Here is a 14,569-nt window from a genome sequence, read left to right as displayed (position 1 = left end):
ATACCTGTGATTGTCTCGTAACGTGTAAAACTTCATAAGTGAAAATAGGAATATTACAGAGTTTGAAACTCAAGCTGCGGGGGGCCACTTCGTTTAAGGTGGCCTGCAAAAGCCAGTCAATAAATAATTTCCTTTTTCTTGATTAATGTATTTCAAGTTTGAGAGAAAATATATACTGTATAGTTTTAATAATGTAGTAATAAGCAGTTATTTGCTTTACCGTATTTTCCGCACTATAAGGCGCACCGGATTATAAGGCGCACCTTCAATGAATGGCTTATTTGAAAACTTTGTTCATATATAAGGCGCACCGCATTATAAGGCGCAGAGAATAGACGCTACAGTAGAGGCTGGGGTTACGTTACGCATCCCGTAGTTGCGAGACCTGTTATGGCTCAGTATTGGTCCATATATAAGGCGCACCGGATTATAAGGCGCACTGTCAGCTTTTGAGAACATTGGCGGTTTTTAGGTGCGCCTTATAGTGCGGAAAATACGGTATATTATTTGAAACAACCGACAATTCATTGTTTTGTTTTTTTGCTTGTTAAAGAAAATTTGACACTAACTGAACTCAAATATTCCGAAGCAAATGTTTGATGGTGAACTTTGATAATAATCAAATTGAGGTGCAATTGTGTAATAATACTGTAAATTCTGCCAAATTATTAACCTTTTAATAAGATTAATCACACTTTTAAAATTGGATGAATCACAGGTTATTATTAATGTCCATGATTTAAACTAACTTAAAGAGCTCAATATTTGGACAAAAATGCAATTTTACGTCATTTATTTGCTCAAACAGTTTTATCTAAAGTCCCATCTGGGTTTATTTTGGAGTGAAATTCGAGCGAGCGAGTCTTTCATCAAGCGTATAACAATTCATACTTTTCAGGAAAGCATCCACGCTTGTGAGATTAAAACCCGAGTTAATCACACGAGTTAACTCGGGGGTGTCCAAACTTTTTCCACGAGGGCCGCACACTGAAAAAATAAAGCATGCGGGAGCACTTTTGGTTTTTTTCATTTTCTAAAACAATACAATATATAGACTTTTTTTTTTTCAACTTTAGGACTCCCCTCAAGTTTGGTCCTGGGGACCCAAAATTGTCTCAGTCAAAAACATTTCATATATTATTTGCATTTTCATGTTATCATTGAAAGCTTACAGTAAATATCGGGATCAACTTCAGGTCTATCTGTCAATATATTGTAAACAAATAAATACATTTGTATACATATATGTATACACACACACATATATATATATATATATATATATATATATATATATATATATATATATATATATATATATATATATATATATATATATATATATATTACCAGAAGCAGCACAGTATACACACATATATATGTGTGTATACTGTACATATATACTGTATAAATATATATACACGTATATTTATATCCTTCCATCCATTGTCTACCGCTTGTCCCTCATGGGGTCGCAGGGGGGTCTGGAGCCTATCTCATATTATATTTTTAATTTTAACACTTAAGTTTCTGGATCAATTTTAGGTTTATCAGTTCATTATAAGTTTGTATTTTTAAATGTTTTTTTGTTTGTTTATTTTATGTCCTTTTTGTCAAAGGAAAAAAACGTAGTTTTAATATGGCAAACCAAACAATATGCAATATTTCCCCCAAAAATATTTGATGTGAATTATTTGGAGTCGTAAATAAGTCAATAATTCGTAACATTGATTTTCATTCATTATAATTTTTTGAGAAAAAGAAAAAGAAAGAAAGAAAGAAGAAAAAAACAGCCTGCATGGCCTTTATTTCACTTTTCTATGGTGTTTTTTTAAATAGTATTTTTGAAATGTCCCCCCGGGCCGCACTTAGGACAACTCTGAGTTAACTCTATTTTTGCCAGCCCTAATAATAATAATAAGTCCCCCCAAAATGTGGTAAACTTTTTCTGTGTAAGATATGTCCTAAAAAGTCTAATTTGCCTGCAACATTTCAAAGAGTCGCCACAAAATCTACCCACTGGTGATGCAGGGATTGATTGGTTTGCATTCGAGTGCTGCTAGAACAAGTTGAAATTGAGGAAAATGTCGATGATTGGCCAAAATGTGCAGGGAATGAGTAAAGTTGCATAATTTGGATGGTTAGTTGAATGTGCATGAATTGCTGCGATCACAACAAAAATATCATGAAGCTTCTGTAACTGCGATGAAAATGAGTTTGACGCTCCTGGATGAGAGCATCAAAAGTAGTTTAAGGTTGTTTTTTTATTAGTCCGTCTTTAGGTAACAACGAGCAGGGATCTACAGTATATACTTTAGCAGTCATAAGTAACAGCAAAGTAATAATTAGGAGTGTACACACCCGACATTAATATCACTCCGATATCAGAAAATAAATAGTTTGCATGTTCTCCCCGTGACTGCGTGGGTTCCCTCCGGGTACTCCGGCTTCCTCCCACCTCCAAAGACATGCACCTGGGGATAGGTTGATTGGCAACACTAAATTGGCCCTAGTGTGTGAATGTGAGTGTGAATGTTGTCTGTCTATCTGTGTTGGCCCTGCGATGAGGTTGCGACTTGTCCAGGGTGTACCCCGCCTTCCGCCCGAATGCAGGATAGGTTCCAGCAACCCCCGCGTCCCAGAAAGGGACAAGCGGTAGAAAAATGGATGGATGGATGGATGGATATCGGCTTGCACCTCAAATCTCCAATACAAGCAATCCTGCAGCGTGTTTGCTTGTGCAAAGCTGGACAGCCAATTAACATGTAAATGTTGTCCAATTAGCACACAAGCAGCAACTACACAACAGCTAAGCACACAAGCTACACATAAACAAGTGTTCTAAAACACGACATTTGTCAATATAAACAAGTATCAAAATTTATAGTTGCATGTTACTACACATACGAAGTCTCCAAGGCAGAAGTGCATCAAAAGTATCCAGTAACAAACGTATCCGCATCATTCAATTTACTGCGTCATGAGCTTAATGAATTATTGTGACCAATAGGTGTCTCCAAAAATCCAATTACCCTCCACTTCAAAATCTGTCACAAGGTCAGTGTTTTCATAGAATTGTCCTCTGGCTAATTTCACTTGATCAAACCTTTCTAACATTCCACTCTACAAAAGAATACGTGTACGTATGATTCGTGCTGATATCGTTATCATAATAAAATTGGTATCGGCTGATACTCAAGGCTCCAATATCAGTATTGTATCAGGAGAGACAGCCCTAGTTTTAATATTGCCCAGAGTTGCCAGCGCCTCTACTGGTCACAGCTGGGTACTACAGGCCATTTTTCAACAGTTTGCCTTAGAATTGTTAGGATATTGTTGCCTTCTACACAAAGATCATAAAATGAGTAAGAACTATGACACAAATGTTGTGTTTGTAAAGTTACAAATAAACAAAAAGGTACAAGCTTGCAAAATATTAAAATATTGGTTTTGCTATCAAGAACGTGCTTTGGTTGTACGACACGTGTGCCTTTTAGTGTGTCTTCAGAAAGATGTGTAGTGTGCTGTTATTGTGTGTACTCTTTGTATTTGTACTGTCTGTCCCACATACATTCAATCAGTAGCATCTGTTCATTTATTTCTTATTAGGTGCCGACGTAGACTTGATTTGTGTCTTAAGAATAAAACATTTTCATTTACAGAGAGCAAACTGCCCACATTTTGCATTTTCTGATGTTATTTCAGCACATAATCTTGTCCCTCGCCCACTAGCTGAAACTCTCTGCCATGTTTTCTCTCTCTCTCTCTGCTTCTCAATTATTTTCTGTAACCCCCCCCCCCACTCTCAGCCGCAACTATAAATGGTATCATTTATCTATGGATTTGTTATAAGTACACCTCTGCATGATATTGAATCCTTAGCAACATTAAAGGAAACAAAAAGAAAGAAAGAAAAAAAAACTTACTACCAAAAATAACTAACATTGTTTTTAGTCTGTAACAGAAAATATTTAAATAGCATTAATTTCCATCCATCCATCCATCCATCCATCTTCTTCCGCTTATCCGAGGTCGGGTCGCGGGGGCAGCAGCCTAAGCAGGGAAGCCCAGACTTCCCTCTCCCCAGCCACTTCGTCCAGCTCCTCCCGGGGGATCCCGAGGCGTTCCCAGGCCAGCCGGGAGACATAGTCTTCCCAACGTGTCCTGGGTCTTCCCCGTGGCCTCCTACCGGTCGGACGTGCCCTAAACACCTCCCTAGGGAGGCGTTCGGGTGGCATCCTGACCAGATGCCCGAACCACCTCATCTGGCTCCTCTCGATGTGGAGGAGCAGTGGCTTTACTTTGAGCTCCCCCCGGATGTCAGAGCTTCTCACCCTATCTCTAAGGGAGAGCCCCGCCACCCAGCGGAGGAAACTCATTTCGGCCGCTTGTACCCGTGATCTTGTCCTTTCGGTCATAACCCAAAGCTCATGACCATAGGTGAGGATGGGAACGTAGATCGACCTGTAAATTGAGAGCTTTGCCTTCCGGCTCAGCTCCTTCTTCACCACAACGGATCGATACAGCGTCCGCATTACTGAAGACGCCGCACCGATCCGCCTGTCGATCTCACAATCCACTCTTCCCTCACTCGTGAACAAGACTCCGAGGTACTTGAACTCCTCCACTTGGGGCAGGGTCTCCTCCGCAACCCGGAGATGGCACTCCACCCTTTTCCGGGCGAGAACCATGGATTCGGACTTGGAGGTGCTGATTTTCATCCCAGTCGCTTCACACTCAGCTGCGAACCGATCCAGCGAGAGCTGAAGATCCTGGCCAGATGAAGCCATCAGGACCACATCATCTGCAAAAAGCAGAGACCTAATCCTGCAGCCACCAAACCAGATCCCCTCAACGCCTTGACTGCGCCTAGAAATTCTGTCCATAAAAGTTATGAACAGAATCGGTGACAAAGGGCAGCCTTGGCGGAGTCCAACTCTCACTGGAAACGTGTCCGACTTACTGCCGGCAATGCGGACCAAACTCTGGCACTGATCATACAGGGAGCGGACCGCCACAATCAGACAGTCCGATACCCCATACTCTCTGAGCACTACCCACAGGACTTCCCGAGGGACACGGTCGAATGCCTTCTCCAAGTCCACAAAACACATGTAGACTGGTTGGGCAAACTCCCATGCACCCTCAAGGACCCTGCCGAGAGTATAGAGCTGGTCCACAGTTCCACGACCAGGACGAAAACCACACTGTTCCTCCTGAATCCGAGGTTCGACTATCCGGCGTAGCCTCCTCTCCAGCACACCTGAATAGACCTTACCGGGAAGGCTGAGGAGTGTGATCCCACGATAGTTAGAACACACCCTCCGGTTCCCCTTCTTAAAGAGAGGAACCACCACCCCGGTCTGCCAATCCAGAGGTACCGCCCCCGATGTCCACGCGATGCTGCAGAGTCTTGTCAACCAAGACAGCCCCACAGCATCCAGAGCCTTAAGGAACTCCGGGCGGATCTCATCCACCCCCGGGGCCTTGCCACCGAGGAGCTTTTTAACTACCTCAGCAACCTCAGCCCACCACAGATTCCCCAGGCACTACTTCCTCATAGGAAGACGTGTTGGTGGGATTGAGGAGGTCTTCGAAGTATTCTCTCCACCGATCCACAACATCCGCAGTCGAGGTCAGCAGAACACCATCCTCACCATACACGGTGTTGATAGTGCACTGCTTCCCCTTCCTGAGGCGGCGGATGGTGGTCCAGAATCGCTTCGAAGCCGTCCGGAAGTCGTTTTCCATGGCTTCCCCGAACTCCTCCCATGTCCGAGTTTTTGCCTCCGCGACCGCCGAAGCCGCACACCGCTTGGCCTGTCGGTACCTGTCCGCTGCCTCAGGAGTCCTATGAGCCAAAAGAACCCGATAGGACTCCTTCTTCAGCTTGACGGCATCCCTCACCGCCGGTGTCCACCAACGGGTTCTAGGATTACCGCCACGACAGGCACCAACTACCTTGCGGCCACAGCTCCAATCAGCCGCCTCGACAATAGAGGTGCGGAACATGGTCCATTCGGACTCAATGTCCAGCACCTCCCTCGTGACATGTTCAAAGTTCTCCCGGAGGTGGGAATTGAAACTCTCTCTGACAGGAGACTCTGCCAGACGTTCCCAGCAAACCCTCACAATGCGTTTGGACCTGCCAGGTCTGTCCGGCATCCTCCCCCACCATAGCAGCCAACTCACCACCAGGTGGTGATCGGTAGAAAGCTCCGCCCCTCTCTTCACCCGAGTGTCCAAAACATGAGGCCGCAAATCCGACGACACAACTACAAAGTCGATCATGGAACTGCGGCCTAGGGTATCCTGGTGCCAAGTGCACATATGGACACCCTTACGTTTGAACATGGTGTTTGTTATGGACAATCTGTGACGGGCACAAAAGTCCAATAACAAAACACCGCTCGGGTTCAGATCCGGGCGGCCATTCTTCCCAATCACGCCTCTCCAGGTTTCACTGTCGCTGCCAACATGAGCGTTGAAGTCCCCCAGTAGAACGAGGGAATCACCCGGGGGAGCACTCTCAAGTACTCCCTCGAGTGAATCCAAAAAGGGTGGGTACTCTGAGCTGCGGTTTGGTGCGTAAGCGCAAACCACAGTCAGGACCCGTTCCCCCACCCGAAGGCGGAGGGAAGTTACCCTCTCGTCCACCGGGTTGAACTCCAACATGCAGGCTCTGAGCCGGGGGGCAACAAGAATTTCCACCCCAGCCCGTCGCCTCTCACTGCCGGCAACGCCAGAGTAGAAGAGAGTCCAGCCCCTCTCGAGAGAACTGGTTCCAGAGCCCTTGCTGTGCGTCGAAGTGAGTCCGACTATGTCTAGTCGGAACTTCTCCACCTCGCGCACTAGCTCAAGCTCCTTCCCCCCCAGCGAGGTGACGTTCCACGTCCCAAGAGCTAGCTTCTGTAGCCGAGGATCGGACCGCCAAGTGCCCTGCCTTCGGCTGCCGCCCAGCTCACATCGCACCCGACCTCTATGACCCCTGCTATGGGTGGTGAGCCCATTGTCTGAAAGAGGCATTCATTTGTCTGAAAAAAAGAAAAAGTAATCCTTATCAAAACTATAAACATATTTTGACCAACTTGAACCATTTGATACTGAGAAATACAATTAAATAAACTCAATCAATAATAAATTCAGGATCGCAATATATATAAAAAAAACAATGAAACAATTTGTGATTTTTTTTTTCAATTAAAATGAGGAAGCCAAGAGTTTTTAGTGTGCAGCTTTTTGACCAGGGTTTGAAGTATGATACTGCATGATACTGATAAAGCATGTTCCCAGGGGTAAAAATAAAACAATATATATATATATATATATTGTTATTATTATTGTATATAAAAATTATTGTTCAGATGAGATTTTCCTTAATAAAATGAAAGTTTGAGAAAATATTACTTCAGCTAAGTCAATCGATAAAAACATAGTAAGAAAAAATATGTTGGTAAAAAGTAAGGCATTTTTTTTTATATTGACTTTAAATCGTTAATCTTGAATTAAAAAAACTTTTTTTTGCAATTTTTGGTAAGTAAAAATATCTGGTTTGAATTAAATTTTCCTTAATACAATTAAAGTTTGAAAAAATAGCACTTCAGTTAGTAAAATAGTGAGGAAAAATATGTATAAAATAAGCATTTTTGATAGACTTTGGATAGTTAATCTTACTTTTATTTTTTTTATTTTTTTTTTGGGGGGGGGGGGGTCGGGAAAAGGAAGAGGGAAAAGGCGAAAAAAATGAAGAAAACAATTCAATCTTGCTCATAATTGAATCTGCTGTAAGAAGGAATGTGTTATCTGTGCCATGCAGGACTGCAGTAATTCAGCAATGAAGTGGGTTAGTTGGCAGGGTTACAGTAAAAAAAAAGTAACAATTAATGGACATGTAGCACTCTGGTTAAAGTAGAAAACAGAACATTTTGGCACAGACTAATGGGAAAAAAACTATTTTTTTTAAATGGGAAGACTGAGCTGCAATAATGTTGTTCACTTTACAAAGACTGAGTCAACTACGTCAGCTGGGATAGGCTCCAGCTTACCAGGATAAATGTTGTTCCATGCATTTTTTCACGAGACACACAATTGTGGACAAAAGTGAATCGGCGTGTTGCAAGAAAGCGTATTCTTTATTTCCACTTCACAGTGCGTACAACAGGTGCACTTGTACCATTCAACTGTTGTTTTGGCCACAGCCGGAACATGCAAAGTGTGCACAGAATCAGAAGGTACCAAAATAACTTTGTGACAATATTATTTAGAATGTTTTGATGATCATCAACGCTACATTAGCACTGTTGGCTACACCTTCTTCTGCCATGTTGAAATGTGACCGTTTAATAGTTTTATTAGTGTAAACAGAGACCAAGATTTCTTTATTTGTATATTTCACTCACAGCAGTAGTTCTCCGCTCACATATTTCTTTTCTATGGTTTACTTATTTACAGCAAGATGCTAATAAATGTAAAAACAAGGCAAATGATGTCAATACAATGCAACCCAATACAAGGCAGAATGATGTTTTTGTGTTGTTAAATACTGAAATTCATGCTTTTTATTCACGAATGATGAATAGAAGCGGAATAAAGCGCTGAACATACAGGCATTAATTCTTTTTATATATATTTATATATAGTCTTTCAAAAATAACATCTAAAACATTCAAATGAGGTGTCCTTTACAACATACAACACCAATTATATATTATTCATGTCAAATATAGTCAAGAAAAAAAATACTGAAAATATTAAATTTAAATTATGAAATTAATTTGATCAAGTCCTCTGAGAACACTTTTTGAAATGCCTTTTGACCTAAGTGATAAAAAAAGGAATTGAAAGGAAGTAATAACGTAATGAAATAAGACAAGCGACTAGCTAACCGAAAATAAGCGACAGGAAGTGGGGGAAAAAAATGCCTGAGTTCATATCAGGTCATTTGGTCACAAACACACAAACTTTTCTTTAAAACATTCCCAGGACTGTTGGATTTTAATATTGCATACTCTTTCGTCCCTTTTCCACCTGCAGGAACTGTGTACATTTGGATCATATTCATAGTACTTGTTAAGTTTACAGTCATATTGTACTTTATGACTACTTTGAGTTGTGTACACCCCCAAAAAACAAAGGCTCACAGGAAGGAACCTTCTTGTTCCCGGTACTCATGTTTCCCATACACATATTTATTTGTGGCGGACCGTCACAATAAGCTACCTGTTTACTCTGACATATAAATAAACACATTATGATGGGACTGTCTGTAAATGTAGCTTGTTGTTACAACACTGATGACATCGTAGCTTCTTAGCAGACCTCATATTCGCCTGATCTTCCAGAGAATAAGAAGACAAGCAGGAGGATTCAGTGTTGCCAACTTAGCGAGACTCTTCATAGTCTATGGGAATCTTACAACAACTCACGATTTAGTTCCATTCAACATTGAGTCTTGATTCAAACCAATGCCCACAATATATTGTTTGGTATAAAAATTATAATAAAAACTTTTCAACGAGTAAGCCCTAAAAAAACGTATTAAAATTGATTCTTAAAATAATAGGTTTTTTATGTATGTAGGTTAATTATGTATCGATTTAGAATCGGGTATAGAATACATTTTCTCTGCAGCCATGCTATCTAGCCACAGATCTACTTTTTGAGACTCTAAAAACCCCGAGCACCCACGTGGGACTGATGGCAACTTTCAATCTTTAAAATAATATTTTGAAAAATCAATCTTCTTATCGTTAATTTTGTGGCGAGTTTGTAACCTGACTCTCGCCAGATCCTTGTAGTTTGCTGAGCTCCACACAAGGATCTGGGACTTCTCGATAGGAGATGTATTTCAGAAGGCGGGGCCTTGGATAAAGCACTTGTCCGTTATCTTGAATGACGTGCTACTTCAAGCACTCACGTGGAAATCAACATGTGACGCTGATGAGAGCGACGCTGGAGAATCCAAAACAGAACAGCCGACATATTGGATAACGACAGAGCAAAAAGTTAGAGAACTTTTACTGAAACATCGCAGCGATGTCAGTAGACCATCCATGTCGTTTGTGCAAAGAAAATAACTGTAGGGTTTTTAAAGTCCTACTGAAATGAATTTTTTTTAATTTAAACGGGGCTAGCAGATCCATTCTGTGTGTCATACTTGATCATTTCGCGATATTGCCATATTTTTGCTGAAAGGATTTAGTAGAGAACATCGACAATAAAGTTCGCAACTTTTGGTCGCTGATAAAAAAAAAACCCTTGCCTATACCGGAAGTAGCGTGACGTCACAGGAGGAAGGATTCCTCACAATTCCCCGTTGTTTACAACAGAGCGAGAGAGATTTGGACAGAGAAAGCGACGATTATCCCATTAATTTGAGCGAGGATGAAAGATTTGTGGATGAGGAACGTAAGAGTGAAGGACTAGCGTGCAGTGCAGGATGTATCTTTTTTCACTCTGACCGTAACTTAGGTACAAGGGTTCATTGGATTCCACACTTTCTCCTTTTTCTATTGTGGATCACGGATTTGTATTTTAAACCACCTCGGATACTATATCCTCTTGAAAATGAAAGTCGAGAACGCGAAATGGACATTCACAGTGACTTTTATCTCCACGACAATACATCGGCGAAACACTTTAGCTACGGAACTAACGTAATAGCATCGGGCTCAAATGCAGATAGAAACAAAATACCGTAATTTCCGGACTATAAGCCGCTACTTTTTTCCCTCGTTTTGGTCCGTGCGGCTTTTACGACGGTGCGGCTATTTTACGGCTTTTTTACGGCTTACGGTAACCAAGGGCGCACACTACCGAAGATGCGCCAGACCGAGGCAGCCATCTTGCGCCAGGTAACGAGAGCAAAATAAAGAGTAGGAGAGCGTCAGCGACAGTTTGGAAAACAATATGGAAAACAAACGTAGAGGTGCATATGATGCTGCGTTTAACTTAAAGGCAATCAATTTGGATGTCAAAGAAGGGAATAGAGCTGCAGCACGTACCCTTGACATCAACGAATCAATGGTGAGACGTTGGAGACGGCAGCATGAAGAACTGATTCAATGCAAAAAGACAAAAAAATCCTTCAGAGGTAATAAAAGCAGATGGCCGGAACTTGAAAACTTTCTTGAGGACTGGGTGAAGACAGAGAGAGCAGACGGCCGGGGTGTTTCCACCGTGCAGATCCCACTGAAAGCCCAAACAACCGCCAAAGAAATGAATATTCAAGATTTTAGAGGCGGACCATCATGGTGTGTCAGATTTATGAGACGAAAGGGGCTGTCCATTAGGGCACGGACGACTCTGAGTCAGCAACTCCCTGCCGACTACGAGGAGAAAATAGCAAACTTCCGCGAATTCACACAAAGAAAAATAGAGGAATATTCCATCGGACCGGACGAGATAATAAACATGGATGAAGTGCCTCTTTCCTTTGACTTGCCTCTCACAAGGACTGTTAACAAAAAAGGTGAATCGTCCATCACACTGAGAACAACTGGACATTTCCCTTGTGTTCTGGGCTGCACAGCATCCGGACTAAAGCTTCCACCGATGGTGATTTTTAAACGGATTACTATGCCAAATGAAAAATTCCCGAAAGACATCTCCATAAAAGTCAACCAGAAAGGGTGGATGATGGAAAGCGTTATGAAGGAATGGCTGAATGAGTGCTATGTCAAGCGACCTGGGGGATTTTTTCACCAAAAAAAAGCACTGCTCGTTTTGGACAGCATGAGAGCCCATATAACAGATTCTGTGAAAGCAGCCATCAAGAGCACAAACTCTATTCCAGCTGTGATTCCTGGGGGCACAACGCAGCATTTGCAGCCACTGGACATCAGTGGGAATCGTGCTTTTAAAATGGCACTACGACTTCAGTGGGAGGCATGGATGACTAACGGTGAGAAATCATTCACCAAAACTGGTCGCATGCGAAAAGCAACTTTTGCTCAAGTCTGCCAGTGGATCCTGACGGCATGGAAAAGTGTGAAAACATCCACGGTCATCAACGGCTTTGGAAAAGCTGGACTGCTGCGTGGTGATGATGAAGAGGACGGCGGAACGGCTGACGAAGCCGAAGCTGTTGATTCCACTGACGAAGGAGAGAAAGTGGCTGGCGACGCCATTTTGGACCTGTTCTTCTCCGACACAGACGAAGAGGATTTCGGTGGTTTTAGTACGCAGGAGGAAGACTATGACCAGTGATTAAAGACTGACTACCGTCACTACCGGTAATAACGTCGTATTATTTGTACTCTGCACAAATGCTGTTCGCCATGTTAAAGATGTGAAAGTTTGAGTGAAAGATTTATTGTTAATAAATGGGACGCTTTGCGTTCCCAAACAGTCATCTCTGTCCCGACAATCCCCTCCGTGGTAGCAGGAACCCCTATATACTACGGTAATTACACATCAAAACCCTGCGGCTTATAGTCGGGTGCGGCTTATATATGGAGCAATCTGTATTTTCCCCTAAATTTAGCTGGTGCGGCTTATAGTCAGGTGCGGCTTATAGTCCAGAAATGACGGTAAATAAACCCCTGACTGGAAGGATAGACAGAAGATCAACAATACTATTAAACCATGTACATGTAACTACACGGTTAATGCTTTCCAGCCTGGCGAAGCTTAACAATGCTGTTGCTAACGACGCCATTGAAGCTAACTTAGCAACAGGACCTCACAGAGCTATGCTAAAAACATTAGCTCTGCACCTACGCCAGCCAGCCCTCATCTGCTCATCAACACCCGTGCTCACCTGCGTTCCAGCGATCGACAGAGCGACAAAGGACTTCACCCGATCACCGATGCGGTCGGCGGCCCGGAGACGGAGGAAGTCAAGGTGAGGTCGGCGGCTAGCGCGTCTGCTATCCATCTCAAAGTCCTCCTGGTTGTGTTGCTGTAGTCCGCCGCTAATACACCGATCCCACCTACAGCTTTCTTCTTTGCAGTCTCCATTGTTCATTAAACAAATTGCAAAAGATTCACCAACACAGATGTCCAGAATACTGCGGAATTTTGGGATGAAAACAGACCTTTTTTGTATTGGATCCAATGGGGTCCGAATACTTCCGTTCTCTCCGTGACGTCACGCGCATACGTCATCATATCTAGACGTTTTCAACCGGAAGTGTCGCAGGAAATTTAAAATTGCACTTTGTAAGTGCAATTTTAAATGCAACACATGCCGTATTGGCATGTGTTGCAATGTTAAGATTTCATCATTGATATATAAACTATCAGACTGCGTGGTCGGTAGTAGTGGGTTTCAGTAGGCCTTTAACTTACTATTTATACGTGACATGAACCTCGTCGACAACTATTCCCACCAGGTTGTTCTGGTACACCTCTGATGTAAGCATGGTTCGCCATTTGTCGCTTAGCCATGACTCGGGACTACCGAATACGAGATGGCAACGTCCTCGGAGGATTTCGTTACCCCCAATAATCCATCCTCACGGATCTGATCCTCTACCAGAGCAATCAGCGGGGAGAATTATAACCACTGGGTTCTGCACTCGTCTCGTTTCCTTCACCACCAGTGGAGCGATTTGGTAAATCAAGCTCTTGCCAAACCCGGTCTGCCACCAATAAATGCCTTCAAACCCGTTCTCTGTTCATCTTTTAAAGAATGAATATTTGATAGATTCGACAAACCAGTTGCAACAGCAGAATCAAGCCGCCATTGTTGTTTGAATCAAACCGTCGCTTCGTCACTGTGGAGGGAGACGTTGCCAAAGGTCACCGCCTCTGTCCATGGTGCTGAGGACAGAGCACCATCAGACGGCGGCGTGGCAGTGCTGACGGCGAGACACAGCTGGCAGGTGATTAGATTTCACAGGTGGTACGTGGTAATCTAATCATCTATTGTCTTTAACAGTAAGCGGCCGGGAGCAGGAGGAGAGAGAGGATACGGACGTGACTGAAAGGTCACGTTCTGCGGAAGAAAGACTTTGATAAAAACCTACACTACCGTTCAAAAGTTTGGGGTCACCCAAACAATTTTGTGGAATAGCCTTCATTTCTAAGAACAAGAATAGACTGTCGAGTTTCAGATGAAAGTTCTCTTTTTCTGGCCATTTTGAGCGTTTAATTGACCCCACAAATGTGATGCTCCAGAAACTCAATCTGCTCAAAGGAAGGTCAGTTGTGTAGCTTCTGTAACGAGCTAAACTGTTTTCAGATGTGTGAACATGATTGCACAAGGGTTTTCTAATCATCAATTAGCCTTCTGAGCCAATGAGCAAACACATTGTACCATTAGAACACGGGAGTGATAGTTGCTGGAAATGGGCCTCTATACACCTATGTAGATATTGCACCAAAAACCAGACATTTGCAGCTAGAATAGTCATTTAACACATTAGCAATGTATAGAGTGTATTTCTTTAAAGTTAAGACTAGTTTAAAGTTATCTTCATTGAAAATAAGGACATTTCAATGTGACCCCAAACTTTTGAACGGTAGTTTATGTGCATTTAAACTTTGTTAAAACGGCACACTTGGCTCCTGTGAAGTGTCTGTCAGTGGGACCGCTAGGAAGCGACTTCCACAGTCACATCTATGA

This window comes from Entelurus aequoreus, linkage group LG19, assembly GCF_033978785.1.
Source record: "Entelurus aequoreus isolate RoL-2023_Sb linkage group LG19, RoL_Eaeq_v1.1, whole genome shotgun sequence".
Taxonomy (NCBI): domain Eukaryota; kingdom Metazoa; phylum Chordata; class Actinopteri; order Syngnathiformes; family Syngnathidae; genus Entelurus; species Entelurus aequoreus.
The sequence above is the reverse complement of the archived record's forward strand: the minus strand, read 5'-3'. Positions refer to the sequence as shown.